Source organism: Berghia stephanieae, chromosome 5 (genome assembly GCF_034508935.2).
Source record: "Berghia stephanieae isolate SIO BIC M18660-M18661 chromosome 5, UCSD_Bste_1.3, whole genome shotgun sequence".
NCBI classification, from domain to species: domain Eukaryota; kingdom Metazoa; phylum Mollusca; class Gastropoda; order Nudibranchia; family Aeolidiidae; genus Berghia; species Berghia stephanieae.
This window is the reverse complement of record NC_088364.1, coordinates 55,355,489-55,362,329: the sequence shown is the minus strand read 5'-3', so window position 1 is coordinate 55,362,329 and position 6,841 is coordinate 55,355,489. Positions and strand designations below refer to the sequence as shown.

The window sequence follows — 6,841 nt, the reverse complement described above, 5'->3', positions numbered from 1 at the left end:
TCCTAAAGAAAAAATTGACGGGCTCTCATATCACAAAATAAATAAGACGAATATGCATGGAACTATGCCTTAGAAAAGATAATGGTCATTGCCATAACGATTACTTTAATCCATATATCGGCAGACACTCAAACTCTGTCAGATGTCTTTTCATTGCACTTTGAAATAATTGAATGACAGTTTTTTCCAAACCTGGGTGAGGAGGGGATGGGTGAAGCTTTATGCTATTGCTAAGTAGGACAAAACAAATAAAACTAGCCACTGTATTGAGGAAACTTTTTCAAATATCATTTACTTTTTCAATTTAGGGCTGTGAACAAATGGTTGCTAACGGATTCTGTCCATGTAAGCAGTAGACCTACTATTTTTTACTCAAAACAAAGAGTGAGATGTATAGAGTTGCACTTCCATCGAGTACTGATGATGGGTAACAGTGTAGGCATTGTTTGCAGCTGCAAACCTAGCTTAATCTAAAGATTATTGTAAAATGGCGTTGGATACTGCTTGTTATTGTTGTGATGTCATCACTGAAATGAGGTGTTTTTTGTTGTTTTTTCCCCCATTGCATTACTTTGTGTTTCTATTATCATTGTGATGATAATCTGTCGAGGGAAAAAAAATGTTTTTGATTTATAGATTCATTTGTTTGAAATAATTGTTAATGAGTTTGAGTTTGATTACTTTAAGATTTAAAAAAATATATATATTTATATATATATATTAAAAATAAAAATTTTAAAAGTCATTCTTGTATCTTGGGTAATGATATGCCTAAATGTTGAAATAATTAATCAGTTTAAACATATTTGCCTCAGTTAGTATTTTCATTTTTCTTGCAATTTGTAAATCTTAACCATTAAGAAGTCATGGAGGTGTCATGACAGTCTGTAAATATGCAGGGATACACTTCAGACGTTCAAACTTTTGATTAAAATCTATATCTCTCGTTTAAATATTTATTATATTGTAGTATGGATATCTAATATGTGTCAATTCTGGGCTAATATGAATTTAAGATTTTGATGTGGTGTTTTGTGTTTCATACAAACAAATATGATAAAGGAAAAATTGCAGATAATTTAGTATTTGTTAATATATTTGATATGGGATTTTTTCGTTTGTTTGTTTGTTTGCTTTTTTTTTTACGTTGGTTTTCTTTGTTGCTTATTTTTCAATAAACATTTTAATGACCCTTTTTTAGAATTGGAATGTGAATAATTGAGACCATTATGTTGCGTGAATAAAAGAGAGTTTGAATAGTGAAATGAGAAATGTCGTATTTCAGATTTCAATGAGATATTTACTGATATGCCAGAATGAAGATTGTAATTAAACATAGGTGCAAGTGTATTACTTTGAATTTGCCACATCTATTACTTTAAAATTCATCCAAAGAAATTTCTTTCAAGCATATGGCTTTTGTTAGATGCAAATACTATGGAGGAAAACAGGAATACATCAAAACTGGAAACTGTTATCATATTGTGTCTTCTGAGCAATATTATATGTCATTACACATCCATATATATAAAATGTAGAAAATATTATATATAATTTGCTTCTCATTGTCTTATCATAATCAGTTTCACTATTTATATGTTTCTGGGTTTATCATTATTGCCATTGTTGTTTCTTTTTTTACTGAAACTAAATCTATTTTATGCTTAATTTTTTTTTTTTTTTATTTTTTTTTTTACAGTCAGCTTTTCTATAATGCAACATTCACTCAATTTACTCAAAGTGCTTTAATAGGGGTTCCAAGTCAAAAAAAAAAAAAAAACTAACATGAAGGACAAGGCACGACGATTGGAAGATTTTTCGACATAGACAACTCTCAGGGCTGAGAATCTTCCGCATTAATGGTGGTTTATCTCAGCCCATCCCTATCACAATTTCTCCTTTTTCAATTAATTTTTAATGAATAAAAGCCACTTACCACAAACACTACATCAACATCCCTACCACCACTACTATTACAACCACCATATCATCATCCCTACCACCACTACTGCTACAACCACCACCACTGCTATAACCATCACTAAATCCTCAACCATATCACCACCACTACTACTACTTCTACAACCACCACCACATCATTATCCCTACCACCACCAGTACAATCATCACCACTTCATCATCCCTACCACTACTACTACTTCAACTCCCACCACATCATCATCCCTACCACGTCTACAACTACAACCACCACCACATCAACATCCCTACCAACACTATTACTACAACGACCAACACATCATTATCCCTACCACCGCTACTACAAACACCACCACATCATCATCAATACCACCACTGCTACTTCAACTGTCACCACATCGTCACTCCTACCACAATTACAACCACATCTTTATCCCTACCACCACTACTACTACAACCACCATCACATCAAAATCCCTACCACCACTACTACTACAACCACAACATCATCATCATCCATATCACAACTACTACAACCACCACCACACCATCCTAAGACACTACTACTACAACTACCACCACACCATAATCCATACCACCACTACTACTACAACCACCACCACCACATCATCATCCCTACCAATACTACTACAACCATCACCTCATCATCATCCTTACCACAACTACTACTACTACAACTACTACTACTACAACCATACTACTACTACTACTATTACTACTACAACCACCACTACTACTACTATTACAACCACCACTACCTCATCATCATCCTTAACACCACTACTACTTCTACGACTACAACACCACCACATCATCATCATCCCTACCACAACCACTACAACCACCATCACACCATCGTTCCTAAGACCACTACTACCACCACCACCACATCATCATCCCTTCCACCACTACCACATCTTCATCCCTACCACGACTACTACTATAACTACCATCACATCATATCCTCACCACTACTACTACAACTACTATCACATCATCATCATCCCCACCACTATTACTACAACCACCACCACACCATCATCCTTACCACAACTACTACAACCACCACACCATCATCCCTGAGACCACTACTACAACTACAACCACCACCACATCATCATCATCATCATCCCTACCAAAACTTCTGCAACCACCACCACCACATCATCAGCTCTACCAGCACTACTTCTACAACCACCACCACATCATCGTCCTTACCACCAATACTACTACAACCACCACTACCACATCATCATACCTACCACCACTAATACTACAACCACCTCCACATCATGTATGGGCATGGGTCTTGATCTACCCGCTGAAAAATTTCCTCCTTTTTTGTGACCAGTCATTCTCACCACTGAACTCTGTTACCAGTTATGGTGAGAAAATATAAGTAAAGAGCCTTTTCCAAGGACTAACATCGCACCATCCAAAAAAGGGACTCAAAAAGTTTTTGTAATATATACAAGGCAATGGGGCTATTTTAAAGCATAATTATCATATCAGATCCTATAATACAATGACTAATGGCAAACAGGATTAATATTTCTGATCACTGTTCCGATCTGGACTAATTTGTGAACTGAGTTTTTGATGTGTGTCTCTGATGTCTGTTGTGGAGCTAATTAACTCACTTAAGTCATGAAGTTAATCATAAAAATGTTTAAAGTCTGTCAAATGAAAAAATTCAAATGGAGTTGAAAAGATGTAAATATCACCAATAAAGTTGACAATACGAGGATGTTTTGTACATATTTAATATTTAGTTTGTCTATTCGTTTTTGATAACAGTTGAACTGTACAGATATATCAAATTTATATTAATTTAAGTGTGTGTTTACCAAAATTGGTTACATCAACTTGAATTCAGTGGCTTTAATATACAGTTCACTCCGCTTAATCGCACATCAGTTAATTGCACACTCGACTTATACACTACACATTCTCGAAAAAAAATTTCTATATAATCACTCCGCTTAATCGCACACCTTCTCCACTTAATCGCTACATCTTGATTCCATCTTGAATTTAGAAAAATAACTTTTAAAATACAATTAAAAAAGGTAATGAACATATGTTTCACATTGAACCAGTTCGGCAGGTTATTATCGTATCACACGTGAAAAAAGCTTTCTTGTCAATGCAATTTCACTGTCCCTCTGACCCCGACTAGGTCATACGCACAATGCTTGTTAACTGACATCAAGGGATTATCTGACACGATGTGCAAATTGACTCAGAACTCGCTGTCTGTATCACAAGATGTAGAACGTGATCGCAGTCCACTCAATGCCGTGTGTTTACCACTCGATTACAATTCTCTACCTGTGCATTGTTTTCCTCTAATGGGCCGTGAACAATGAGAAAGGATTACAGGAGGAATTGCGTCTCATCTTTTGATTGATCTATACGGTCCGTGTTCACATAGATACACTCAAAAGGCTACTGGACTGGCATAAACTTAAGACAAGTCATTCTCCCCATGAGATAGCTGGCTCTCGAGATCAAAAGGTCGACAGAATGTTGTGCTTGAAAAAGAACATGAAGAAAAGCACTATGCTGATGTCTCTTCTGCCAGCCAATAGAGTGATGAAGTTTTGAAACAACTTCTTCAGCAGTACGCCTAATGACATTTACAATGTAGAGGAGACGAGCCTCAACGCTTCACGATTACCATTCTTACAAACAATAATGTCTCACTTTGTTGTTGATGAAACATGAATAAAAAGAGACTTTTTTTTTTAAGCCCCCTTCCCCCCCCCCCCCCACCCCCAAAAAAATAAAATTATTTTTAATAAATTAAATAATAATAATAATAATGAAAATTTAAAAGAAACAAAAAATACCCCAAAAAACGCCTCTTCTAATCAGTCTAATGTCTTGAATATGACAGCCCCAAGCCCATAGAAACCTCAGAGGGGAAGGTCCTACATGAATGGTACATGAAAGCTTGTGTTTAGATGCTAGTTTTAGCTTCTCCGCTTAATCGCATACTCCGCTTAATTGACACACTAACCTGAACTCCCGTGGGTGTGCGATTAAGCGGAGTCAACTGTATAATGAGATGAACCACAGTCCCGCTGATCTTTTAACTTACGTTCACTCTAATCTGGGCGGGTGGTTGGATGGGAGCATCACCCTTGAATCATATACCTATGATGTTCGCATGGGTGTACGATCAGATAGTGATGTCGTTTCTTCTTCTCTTTACTGCCTATCCTGCTTCTTTGGTTTGTGGTTGTATTTTTGACAGGGGATATTTTTTTTTCTGTAAATCTTCTGCCTGTTTGTTCTTGGTTATTTATAATTTAGCTTATATCTTTAGGTTATGATTTTGATTTACATTTGTACTATTTTTGTTAGATTGCTTGTTTTTTTGTTTCAGTGGTCTCTCATATAACCTCATTTGTGTTGGAAGAGACCTAAAGCAATAAACAAAACTCTAATCTGTTTTTTGTTTTCTTGGGGGTATTTTTGGGTTTTGTGTGTGTGTTTTGTTTCTTTTGTTTTCATTCTTGCTTTAAAGGGAGACTTTAATTACCTAAGTAAAAGTGTCAAGATGGTAACAAGTTGTTACATAATGAGGGTTTAATTTGTTCTTTGGTTTCAATACAAGTTAGATATGAGTATTGGATTATTATCGACAATTCAAATTTTGGTCATTGTATCTATCATTTTCTTGTGGTTGACAGTGTCAAAAGCCTTTGAATTGTCAATAAAGCATATGAATAAGTCTGTATGTGCTACTTTAAATGTCTGTGCAATGGTTTTTAGATTTTTAGATATTTATTGCCTCTCTTGTGCACACATTTTCCCTAAAACCTCCTTGTTCTTCACTTTGTTTGTGATCAATCGAGATATTAATTTATCTTAAGATGATAGTTCGCAATAGTTTGAAGACGTGACACAAAAGGCTAATTGTCCTAAAATGAGAACAGTCCATTGATTTTGTTTTTTTTGGGGGAGCTGTACGAAAACAGAAGTTCTGAGGTCTTCTTGTATGTATGTTGTTGTGTATATTTGTCCCAAAGTCTCCCAGTGTTTTAAGTATTTCTGAAGATATGTCATCAATACCGGGGGCTTTGTCTGCTTTCATGCTAGAGATTGATTTATCTACTTCCTCTTTCAGAATAACAGGGCCCTGGAGAAATTCTTGTACTGGATTGAATGGAGTTTCTAAGTATTCCATCCATCTGATTATGAACTTGTCACTTTCAAAGAGAATTTTTCCATCTTTATCTTTGATGCAGCTTCTTCTAGGCGTACTTCTTCTGTTGTACTCTCTTATCTTGTTGTGCATCGGGCCTTGATTGTGATCTTTGATAGTTGTTCAATTTGCAAACAGTCTTCTTTGGCTGTGATGTCTTTATTTTGTATGGTTTTGTTAATCTCTTTGTATTTCAATGTTCCTTTCTGTGTCTTTCTTTATTTCATCAATTCAAGTATATCTTTGGTATCCAGGGTTGTTTTGCTTACCCTCGGTTGTTTCATTTAATTACCTGTTTAAAATGCTCCCATTGTTTGTCAATTTTCTTCCGTGACAGAATTTATGTCATGCCCTGTGTTCATAAGGCTTTCAAATTGATTCTTGACCGCTATAACATATTTCTTCTGGATTTTGATCTCTATGTATCATAGATTCCATTTGAGGTGTACTATACTTCACTCCAACAACTTACATTCCTGCACTGACACCGTTTAATTTCTTTTCATTTAATCTACTTACAATAAGACTGATACTTTCTTTTTTACTGTATGATGAAATTAATTTGAGATTCTATGATTATATATTTTTTTTTTTATTTCTATATTAATTGTTTAATGTAGACATGACAAAAATGTGTAAATAAAGATTAAATCGATGATGTTTTCTTTT

General features: G+C 35.2%; 1 protein-coding gene across 2 annotated transcripts in view; it reads left to right on the top strand.

Moving 5' to 3' along the window:
- Positions 1-6,841, top strand: part of LOC144973247 (Golgi apparatus membrane protein TVP23 homolog B-like) — a 29,047-nt gene extending 22,206 nt beyond the window's left edge. For both annotated transcript variants that reach the window (XM_078915465.1, XM_078915466.1), the window contains exon 7: positions 1-6,841. This exon is cut by the window's left edge and continues 205 nt beyond it. The gene's annotated coding sequence lies outside the window, so the exon portion shown is untranslated.